This window comes from Phyllobates terribilis, unplaced genomic scaffold, assembly GCF_046119375.1.
Source record: "Phyllobates terribilis strain yellow unplaced genomic scaffold, ASM4611937v1 Scaffold_9__5_contigs__length_417890890, whole genome shotgun sequence".
In the NCBI taxonomy this organism is placed as follows: domain Eukaryota; kingdom Metazoa; phylum Chordata; class Amphibia; order Anura; family Dendrobatidae; genus Phyllobates; species Phyllobates terribilis.
In genome coordinates, this window is record NW_027362769.1 from 412,462,888 (window position 1) to 412,475,053 (window position 12,166).

The window sequence follows — 12,166 nt, forward strand, 5'->3', positions numbered from 1 at the left end:
ATAGCCCGAAACGCAGGACCCAGCATAGTGAAACCCGAGACCCAGTAGGGCAAAACGCAGGACCCGGCGTGGTGAAGCCTCGGAACCAGCATAGTGAAACCCAGGACCCAACATGGCAAAGCCTGGGACCCAGTACAGTGAAACTCAGGACCCAGCATAGTGAAGCCCGGCAACCAGCGCGGCATTAGCCCCGGACCCAGCGCAGAACTAGCCCCGGACACTTTTCCTGATGAAGTTGCTTGATAGGAGCAATACGTGTGGGGCTCAGCACAGGACCCAGTGCGGCATAGCCCGGGACCCAGCGCGGCAAAACGCAGGACCCAGCATAGTGAAACCCGAGACCCAGTACGGCAAAACGCAGGACCCGAAGTGGTGAAGCCCTGGACTCAGTACAATGAAACCCATGACCCGGCATGGCAAAGCCCAGGATCCAGTATGGCAAAACACAGGACCCAGCGTGGCAAAGCCTCGGAACCAGCATAGTGAAACCCAGGACCCAGCATAGGGAAACCCGGGACCCAGCACGGCATGGCCCTCGGACCCAGCGCGGCATGGTCCCAGAGCCAGCACGGCATGGTCCCTCCCAAACCCAACGCGACAAGGCCCGGACCCAGCGCGGCACGGCCCCGGACCCAGCGTGGCATGGTCCCAGACCCAGCGCGACAAGGCCCCGGACCCAGCGCGACAAGGCCCCGGACCCAGCGCGACAAGGCCCAGACCCAGCGCGGCAAGGCCCCGGACCCAGCGCGGCAAGGCCCCGGACCCAGCGCGGCACAGCCCCGGACCCAGCGCGGCACGGCCCCGGACCCAGCGCGGCACGGTCCCAGACCCAGCGCGACAAGGCCCTGGACCCAGCGCGACAAGGCCCGGACCCAGCGCGGCACGGCCCCGGACCCAGCGCGGCACGGCCCCGGACCCAGCGCGGCACGGCCCCGGACCCAGCGCGGCAAGGCCCCGGACCCAGCGCGGCAAGGCCCCGGACCCAGCGCGGCACGGCCCCGGACCCAGCGCGGCAAGGCCCCGGACCCAGCGCGGCAAGGCCCCGGACCCAGCGCGGCAAGGCCCCGGACCCAGCGCGGCACGGCCCCGGACCCAGCGCGGCACGGCCCCGGACCCAGCGCGGCAAGGCCCCGGACCCAGCGCGGCAAGGCCCCGGACCCAGCGCGGCAAGGCCCCGGACCCAGCGCGGCAAGGCCCCGGACCCAGCGCGGCACGGCCCCGGACCCAGCGCGGCAAGGCCCCGGACCCAGCGCGGCAAGGCCCCGGACCCAGCGCGGCACGGTCCCGGACCCAGCGCGACAAGGCCCGGACTCAGCGCGGCACGGCCCCGGACCCAGCGCGGCACGGCCCCGGACCCAGCGCGGCAAGGCCCCGGACCCAGCGCGGCACGGCCCCGGACCCAGCGCGACAAGGCCCCGGACCCAGCGCGACAAGGCCCGGACCCAGCGCGGCACGGCCCCGGACACAGCGCGGCACGGCCCCGGACACAGCGCGGCACGGCCCCGGACACAGCGCGGCACGGCCCCGGACACAGCGCGGCACGGCCCCGGACACAGCGCGGCACGGCCCCGGACACAGCCGTTTCCCCTCTCCTATTTCATTCATATTTCTCCTGTTTATGTCACATTTTTATACAGAAAGACAAAAAGTTCACAGACTTTCCTCTGAGCGCAATGACACGAATAGCAGCTCGTTGTATGTCAGGAATGTCGCCCTGCGGGTGTTGTGCTCAAGACTGACAGCACCGTCCCTGTCGGCACTGTCACCTGAGCAGCACCTGTCCCCATGATACGCGGATTGTGATTGGACAGTTTCTACAGCATATTTCTCAGGGTGTGCGTCGCCCGGGACAAGTCTGACCAGCGCAGCGGGTGTGACGATACTGAGCGGCTTACACAATGCAACAAACAATGGATCCAGGCCAAAGTCACGTCACCGCACGACACAGACACCACCGCACCCCGGGGACACCCCAAAAACGGGCAACAACATGACCCAAATATCACTGCTACCAACGGGAACACGACCCCCGAGAACCGATATCAGCAGAGACCCAAACAATAACATACAGAAAAGGAGATAACACGTGTAATACAGACACCCGCCGTGTAATACAGACACCCCCCGTGTAATACAGACACCCCCCGTGTAATACAGACACCCCCCGTGTAATACAGACACCCCCCGTGTAATAAAGACACCCCCCGTGTAATACAGACACCCCCCGTGTAATACAGACACCCCCCGTGTAATAAAGACACCCCCCGTGTAATACAGACACCCACCGTGTAATAAAGACACCCCCCGTGTAATACAGACACCCCCCGTGTAATACAGACACCCCCCGTGTAATAAAGACACCCCCCGTGTAATACAGACACCCCCCGTGTAATACAGACACCCCCCGTGTAAAACAGACACCCCCCGTGTAATACAGACACCCCCCGTGTAAAACAGACACCCGCAGTGTAATACAGACACCCCCCGTGTAATACAGACACCGCCCGTGTAATACAGACACCCCCCGTGTAAAACAGACACCCGCAGTGTAATAAAGACACCCACCGTGTAATACAGACACCCCCCATGCAATACAGACACCCCCCATGCAATACAGACACCCCCCATAAAATACAGACACCCCCCATGCAATACAGACACCCACCGTGTAATACAGACACCCCCCGTGTAATACAGACACCCCCCGTGTAAAACAGACACCCGCAGTGTAATACAGACACCCCCCGTGTAATACAGACACCCCCCGTGTAATAAAGACACCCACCGTGTAATACAGACACCCCCCGTGTAATACAGACACCCCCCATGTAATACAGACACTCGCCGTGTAATATCACACGTATAATACAGACACTCCCCCGTGTAATATCACAGGTGTAATACAGACACTCCCCCCGTGTAATATCACAGGTGTAATACAGACGCTCCCCCGTGTAATATCACAGGTGTAATACAGACACTCCCCCGTGTAATATCACAGGTGTAATACAGACACCCCCCGTGTAATATCACACGTATAATACAGACGCTCCCCCGTGTAATATCACACATGTAATACAGACGCTCCCCGTGTAATATCACACATGTAATACAGACACTCCCCCGTGTAATATCACAGGTGTAATACAGACACTCCCCCGAGTAATATCACAGGTGTAATACAGGCACCCCCCGTGTAATATCACACATGTAATACAGACGCTCCCCCGTGTAATATCACAGGTGTAATACAGACACTCCCCCGTGTAATATCACAGGTGTAATACAGACGCTCCCCCCGTGTAATATCACAGGTGTAATACAGAAACTCTCCCTTGTAATATCACACATGTAATACAGACGCTCCCCCCGTGTAATATCAAAGGTGTAATACAGGCACCCCCCCGTGTAATATCACACATGTAATACAGACACTCCCCCGAATAATATCACAGGTGTAATACAGACACCCCCCGTGTAATATCACAGGTGTAATACAGACACTCCCCCGTGTAATATCACAGGTGTAATACAGACACCCCCCGTGTAATATCACACGTATAATACAGACACCCCCCCGTGTAATATCACACATGTAATACAGACACTCCCCCGAATAATATCACAGGTGTAATACAGACACCCCCCGTGTAATACCACAGGTGTAATACAGACACTCCCCCGTGTAATATCACAGGTGTAATACAGACACCCCCCGTGTAATATCACACGTATAATACAGACACCCCCCCGTGTAATATCACACATGTAATACAGACGCTCCCCGTGTAATATCACAGGTGTAATATAGACACCCCCCGTGTAATATCACAGGTGTAATACAGACACTCTCCCTTGTAATATCACACATGTAATACAGACGCTCCCCCTGTGTAATATCAAAGGTGTAATACAGGCACCCCCCCCCCATGTAATATCACACATGTAATACAGACGCTCCCCCGTGTAATATCACGTGTAATACAGACACCCCTCCCGTGTAACACAGACACCCCCCATGTAATATCACTCGTGTAATACAGACACCCCCGTGTAATACAGACACTCGCCGTGTAATACAGACACCCCCCGTGTAATATAGACACCCCCCGTGTAATACAGATACCCCCCGTCTAATACAGACACCCCAATGTAATACAAACTCCCCCCATGTAATATCACAGGTGTAATACAGACACTCTCCCATGTAATATGACACATGTAATACAGACACTCCTCCGTGTAATATCACACATGTAATACAGACACATTCCGTGTAATATCACACGTGTAATACTGACACTCCCCCGTGTAATATCACAGGTGTAATACAGACACCCCCCGTGTAATATCACACATGTAATACAGACGCTCCCCCTGTGTAATATCACACATGTAATACAGACACTCCCCCCATGTAATATCACACGTGTAATACAGACACATCCCGTGTAATATCACAGGTGTAATACAGACACCCCCCCATGTAATATCACATGTGTAATACAGACACTCCCCCCGTGTAATATCACACATGTAATACAGACACTCCTCCGTGTAATATCACACATGTAATACAGACACATTCCGTGTAATATCACACGTGTAATACTGACACTCCCCCGTGTAATATCACAGGTGTAATACAGACACCCCCCGTGTAATATCACACATGTAATACAGACGCTCCCCCTGTGTAATATCACACATGTAATACAGACACTCCCCCCATGTAATATCACACGTGTAATACAGACACATCCCGTGTAATATCACAGGTGTAATACAGACACCCCCCCCATGTAATATCACATGTGTAATACAGACACTGCTCCCGTGTAATATCACGTGTATTACAGACACCCCTCCCGTGTAACACAGACACCCCCCATGTAATATCACACATGTAATACAGACACTCCCCCATGTAATATCACACCTGCAATACAGACACTCCCCCCGTGTAATACAGACATTTTCCCCATGTAACATGTAATACAGTCACTCTCCACCGTGTAATATTACACGTGTAATACAGACACTCCCCGAGTACTACATACACTCCCCCGTGTAATATCACACGTGTAATACAGACACTCCCCCGTGTAATATCACGTGTAATACAGACACCCCTCCCGTGTAATACAGACAATCCCCCGTTTAATATCACATGTAATACAGACACCCCTCCCATGTAATACAGACACCCCCCGTGTAATACAGACACTCGCCGTGTAATACAGACACCCCCCTGTGTAATACATACACCCCCCGTCTAATACAGACACCCCAATGTAATACAAACACCCCCCGTGTAATATCACACATGTAATACAGACATTCCCCCGGTTTAGTATCAAAGGTGTAATACAGACACTCCTCTGTATAATATCACACATGTAATACAGACACATCCCGTGTAATATCACAGGTGTAATACAGACACCCCCCCATGTAATATCACACATGTAATACAGACGCTCCCCCATGTAATATCACACGTGTAATACAGACACTCCCCCCCGTGTAATATCACAGGTGTAATACAGACACCCCTCCCGTGTAATATCACACATGTAATACAGACACTCTCCCATGTAATATGACACATGTAATACAGACGCTCCCCCGTGTAATATCACAGGTATAATACAGACACTCCCTCCGTGTAATATCACACGTGTAATACAGACACATCCCGTGTAATATCACAGGTATAATACAGACACTCCCCCGTGTAATATCACACGTGTAATACAGACGCTCCCCCGTGTAATATCACAGATGTAATGGACACCCCCCCATGTAATATCACCTGTGTAATACAGACATCGCTCCCGTGTAATACAGACACCCCTCCAGTGTAACACAGACACTTCCCCCATGTAATATCACACGTGTAATACAGACACCCCCCGTGTAATATCACACCTGTAATACAGACACTCCCCCCGTGTAATACAGACATTTTCCCCGTGTAATATCACACATGTAATACAGTCACTCTCCACCGTGTAATATTACACGTGTAATACAGACACCACCCGAGTACTACATACACTCCCCCCGTGTAATATCACACGTGTAATACAGACACTCCCTCCGTGTAATATCATACATGTGACGCGCCCCTGGGCCTGTGTCGCGCAGCGTTGCGCACGCGAGAGCTTACCCGGAGCCGGATCTGTTGAGGGTTGTAGTCTCGTGGCGGTGACCCGGTCCGTGCCCAGGGAGTCAGACTAAGTGGCGCTGTATTAGCGGTAGATGTTGGACGACTACGCCACCCGTTGAATGCAGCGAAGGAGCTGCTGCTGCAGGGCAGACCGCTGAGGCCGGTGGTAGGATTGTGCAGCGTGATAGTATCACCCCCAATGGGAGGGGTATGGCCTCAGGGCAGCCGACGTGGATGATGGGGGTAGCAGGAATCACTCAGAGACGATGCGGTGTAATTCAGGGTCTTTACTGGTGATAAAGATAGACCCTCCCGGAGTACTGGCTAGCGATCGGGGCCTGGTCAGTCCTTGAGCAGATGGGATCTCCCCTGGCCAGGCGGAGTTGTAGGCCTCCCAAACTGACTGTACTCTTCTGGCTACCTTGCTAGAAGCGGATATAAGTAGCCCACGTCCCTGAGTGTACCGTGTGGTGCTCACCCGTATGGCCGGTGACTCGGGGCCTTCTAGTGGCGTCCGCTCCACGACGGCGGTGCTGGTCCCACGCGTGTGACCGTGCCTTCGGGTTTCTTGGCCAGAGGACCTGAAATCCCCTGCCGGGCGGTTTCTGCTGCTGGGTAAAGATTAGTCCCCACAGCCTCGGACTCCGGGTCCGGTGATAGCTTCTCAGTCAGGGCGAGCTCTGCAGCTGCCAGCCCCTGACTCCTTGTAACACTGCTCCCACAGAGCTCCTGTTGTTTCTTCCCATAGCTGCTTCTCTTCTCTGTCTCTACTTCTGGCATGGCCCAGGAGCTGGGCCCAGCCGGAGCCACAGCTCCCTGTCAGCCCTCCTGGCTGAACTCTCCCTCTGAACTCCCTAACCCTGCCTCAGCCCCAGGTTTATATAGGGGAAGTTCTTCCCCTCCCAGGACTGGGCAGGAGGTGTGGCATGCATAGGATTCCTGACCAAGAGACCTCCCACCTGCTCTCAGACATAACATTGCTATTACTGTGGGAACCAGACCCCTGGGGTGCCACATTCCCCCCTAGTGAAATTTAGTACTCCGGGACTAAACATATTTTTAGAAAAACATAACAAGGTATAAACAATAATAATACCATAAGAAAAACACATAAAGATGGTTACGGCGTGTCCGCAACCGGGTGCAGTCTTTGAAGAAAAGCAAGGTGTCCATTTCACCAAAACAGGGAGACGTAACCAGGTAGGGGTCTGTCCTCCCCGAGTCCTTAACAGTCTTTAGTCCGTCCTGGGTTACGCTCCAACTATACACAAAGGATTCCCGGTAAATCCACCAAGGACTCCCATAAATTACTAGAAACACATAATTATTTACAGGATATGGCCGCTCTCAGTCCTCGGCCAGGTAGAGGGAAAGAACGACCGCTTTCAGTCCTCGGTCAGTGGGGATAAGGAATGGCTGCTCACAGTCCTCAGCCTGGTTTAAGATAGGGGCACATGGGGAACAATTCACTAATCCCAACGGGGACCATATTTTAATTAGCAGCAGTCCTTGTACCCTTACGGGTAACTATTTACAGCTCTTTATTCACGCTACTTCCCTTCAGTAGCTATGTCCTCTTTGTGCTCCCTCCTGAGGGTAGTCCTCAGACCCGTCCGGGTCCTCTTGGCTTTCCTCGTATTGGTAGTACTGCAGCTCCTCCTCGGTTAGCTGGGTTAGTATCTCTGCGACAGTCCTCCTCCCAGGTGGCCAGGACTTTACCTCCCTTTGGGCTGCCCCGGTTAATTGGGCCACCAGGATGCTCACTTTTTGCTCCTCTGTGAGGGGGTACACCTGGAAGAGGCTATCCAGCTTTTCTCTAAAGTCATGCAGGGTATGTGACTCCCCTGAGTACTGGGGTAGCCAGGCTGCCCCCGGGTTATAGGGCATGGTGAAAGGCATGACCGCAACAGCGGTGGCGCTGGCGGGGGTTGAAGCGGTGAAGCTCTCCTCCGTATCCGACATCCTTCTCCCCCCTAGTGGACCGTGGCCTACCTTGCGATGATCCTCTTCCGTAGGCCGCGGCTCCGCAGTGGATCGTCAGGGTTGAGGACCTTCTGTCGCGCTCCTGTGACGTCGGCGTCTGCTGGGCTCCTTCCAGGACCTTACGCAACGTCCGGACGTGAGGCGGGGCTTCAGTTCTCGCGCGCTTTCGGAGTCCACGCCCCTCTTCTTCCCGCGCGGCGTCCTCAAGATGGCGTCCAATGGCGGGAAAACTCCACGTATGGCGGGAAGAAGGCCGAAGATGGCGCCGGATGGCGGGAAAACTCCACCGATGGCGGGAAGGAAGCGGAAGATGGCGCCGGATGGCGGGAATCTTCACCACAGGTAAGTTTGAACAGTCTTTTTCAGGCACGCAGTACCCGGTGGTTGCGGGCACAAAATCCTGCCGACTACGCCAAAAGTTGACGCGCCCCTGGGCCTGTGTCGCGCAGCGTTGCGCACGCGGGAGCTTACCCGGAGCCGGATCTGTTGAGGGTTGTAGTCTCGTGGCGGTGACCCGGTCCGTGCCCAGGGAGTCAGACTAAGTGGCGCTGTATTAGCGGTAGATGTTGGACGACTACGCCACCCGTTGAATGCAGCGAAGGAGCTGCCGCTGCAGGGCAGACCGCTGAGGCCGGTGGTAGGATTGTGCAGCGTGATAGTATCACCCCCAACGGGAGGGGTATGGCCTCAGGGCAGCCGACGTGGATGATGGGGGTAGCAGGAATCACTCAGAGACGATGCGGTGTAATTCAGGGTCTTTACTGGTGATAAAGATAGACCCTCCCGGAGTACTGGCTAGCGATCGGGGCCTGGTCAGTCCTTGAGCAGATGGGATCTCCCCTGGCCAGGCGGAGTTGTAGGCCTCCCAAACTGACTGTACTCTTCTGGCTACCTTGCTAGAGGCGGGTATAAGTAGCCCACGTCCCTGAGTGTACCGTGTGGTGCTCACCCGTATGGCCGGTGACTCGGGGCCTTCTAGTAGCTTCTGCTCCACGATGGCGTTGCTGGTCCCACGCGTGTGACCGTGCCTTCGGGTTTCTGGGTTTCTGGGCCAGAGGACCTGCAATCCCCTGCCGGTCGGTTTCTGCTGCTGGATAGGAGTTAGTCCCCACAGCCTCGGACTCCGGGTCCGGTGATAACTTCTCAGTCAGGGCGAGCTCTGCAGCTGCCAGCCCCTGACTCCTTGTAGCACTGCTCCCACAGAGCTCCTATTGTTTCTTCCTATGCTGCTTCTCTTCTCTACTTCTTCTCTACTCACTAACCCTGCCTCAGCCCTAGGTTTATATAGGGGAAGTTCTTCCCCTCCCAGGACTGGGCAGGAGGTGTGGCATGCATAGGATTCCTGACCAAGAGACCTCCCACCTGCTCTCAGACATAACATTGCTGTTACTGTGGAAACCAGACCCCTGGGGTGCCACACATGTAATACAGAAGCTTCCCCGTCTAATATCACACATGTAATACAGACATTCCCCCGTGTAATATCACACGTGTAATACAGACACCCCCCCGTGTAATATCACAGATGTAATGGACACCCCCCCCATGTAATATCACCTGTGTAATACAGACATCGCTCCCGTGTAATACAGACACCCCTCCAGTGTAACACAGACACTTCCCCCATGTAATATCACACGTGTAAAACAGACACTCCCCATGTAATATCACACCTGTAATACAGACACCCCCCCCGTGTAATATCACACCTGTAACACAGACACTCCCCCCGTGTAATACAGACATTTTCCCCGTGTAATATCACACATGTAATACAGTCACTCTCCACCATGTAATATTACACGTGTAATACAGACACTCCCCCCGTGTAATATCGCACGTGTAATACAGACACTCCCCCGTGTAATATCACACTTGTAATACAGACACCCCCCCGTGTAATATCACACGTGTAATACAGACATCCCCCCGTTTAATATCACACATGTAATACAGACACTCCCCAAGTAATATCACACGTGTAATACAGACACCCCCCATGTAATATCACACGTGTAATACTGACGCTCCCCCGTGTAATATCACAGGTGTAATACAGACACCCCCCGTGTAATATCACACGTGTAATACAGACACCCCCCGTGTAATATCACACGTATAATACAGACGCTCCCCGAGTAATATCACACGTGTAATACTGACGCTCCCCCGTGTAATATCACACGTGTAATACTGACACCCCCCGTGTAATATCACACGTGTAATACAGACACTCCCCCCGTGTAATATCACAGGTATAATACTGATGCTCCCCGTGTAATATCACACGTGTAATACAGACACCTCCCGTGTAATATCACACGTGTAATACAGACACTCCCCCCGTGTAATATCACACGTGTAATACTGATGCTCCCCGTGTAATATCACACGTGTAATACAGACACCCCCCGTGTAATATCACAGGTGTAATACAGACACTCCCCCCGTGTAATATCACACGTGTAATACAGACACTCCCCCCGTGTAATATCACACGTGTAATACTGACGCTCCCCCGTATAATATCACACGTGTAATACTGACACCCCCCGTGTAATATCACACGTGTAATACAGACACTCCCCCCGTGTAATATCACACGTGTAATACTGACACCCCCCGTGTAATATCACACGTGTAATACAGACACTCCCCCCATGTAATATCACAGGTGTAATACTGACGCTCCCCCGTGTAATATCACAGGTATAGCCCATCATATACCCGGTATCATACGTACAGCTGCCATATTCCAAGTGTCACATAAAAGTTTCGGTTCTGTGCAGTACGAGGACTGATCCTCCCGCCGTCAGCTAGAAATCTGTGAGGAGCTCTGACATAGGCTGTGGCGCAGTCCTGGAGGAGCCGGACAGAACAGGCACACACCTGCAGTCACATTCCCACCCCTATGTCACCAGCACGTAGAGAGCAGCGAGGCCTCTCACCTGTGCAGTCAGGGGGTCCCGGGACCATCTCCGTGTGAGCAGCTGTCTCTCGCACTCTTCCTGACTCTCTTCTCAGATGTCAGGTGTGGCTCCACAGGGAGGAGACCTGAGACGACAGCTGGGAGCCTCCCTCATTCTTCACATAGGTCTGCTCCACCTGCAGACAGCAAAGCATGGAGATGTCAGCTCATCCCCCAGCGTAAGCTGCGACCTAGGAATTACCACAGGCTGAGGATTAGAGGATCCGCTCTGAGCCCTAACCACAGAGGATTATCACATCGTGCCAGGCTCTGCGAGTACAGCGCCCTACAGGACCCCAGAACTCAGTCCTGGGGGTAACAAGGCCGGACGCCTGGCCCAAGAGCTCACAATCTAATCCACAAGACCACAATGCTGGGCTGCTGACCCTGACCACAGAGGATTATCACATCGTGCCAGGCTCTGCGAGTACAGTGCCCTACAGGACCCCAGAACTCAGCCCTGGGGGTAACAAGGCCGGACGCCTGGCCCAAGAGCTCACAATCTAATCCACAAGATCACAATGCTGGGGTGCTGAGCCCTGATCATGGAGGATTATCACAGCGTGCCAGGCTCTGCGAGTACAGTGCCCTACAGGACCCCAGAGCTCAGCCCTGGGGGTAACAAGGCCGGACACCTGGCCCAAGAGCACACAATCTAATCCACAAGACCACAATGCTGGGGTGCTGAGCCCTGATCATGGAGGATTATCACATCGTGCCAGGCTCTGCGAGTACAGTGCCCTACAGGACCCCAGAACTCAGCCCTGGGGGTAACAAGGCCGGACGCCTGGCCCAAGAGCTCACCATCTAATCCACAAGATCACAATGCTGGGCTGCTGAGCCCTGATCATGGAGGATTATCACATCGTGCCAGGCTCTGTGAGTACAGTGCCCTACAGGACCCCAGAACTCAGTCCTGGGGGTAACAAGGCCGGACACCTGGCCCAAGAGCTCACAATCTAATCCACAAGACCACAATGCTGGGGTGCTGAGCCCTGACCATGGAGGATTATCACATCGTGCCAGGCTCTGCGAGTACAGTG

General features: G+C 54.2%; 1 protein-coding gene across 1 annotated transcript in view; it reads right to left on the bottom strand.

The window, feature by feature from the left end:
• BICDL2 (BICD family like cargo adaptor 2) overlaps positions 1-11,237 on the bottom strand; it is a 167,593-nt gene extending 156,356 nt beyond the window's left edge. Inside the window, exon 1 of the mRNA XM_073649030.1 lies at positions 11,104-11,237. The gene's annotated coding sequence lies outside the window, so the exon portion shown is untranslated. The remainder of the gene's footprint in view (positions 1-11,103) is intronic.
• Positions 11,238-12,166: the final 929 nt, after the last annotated feature.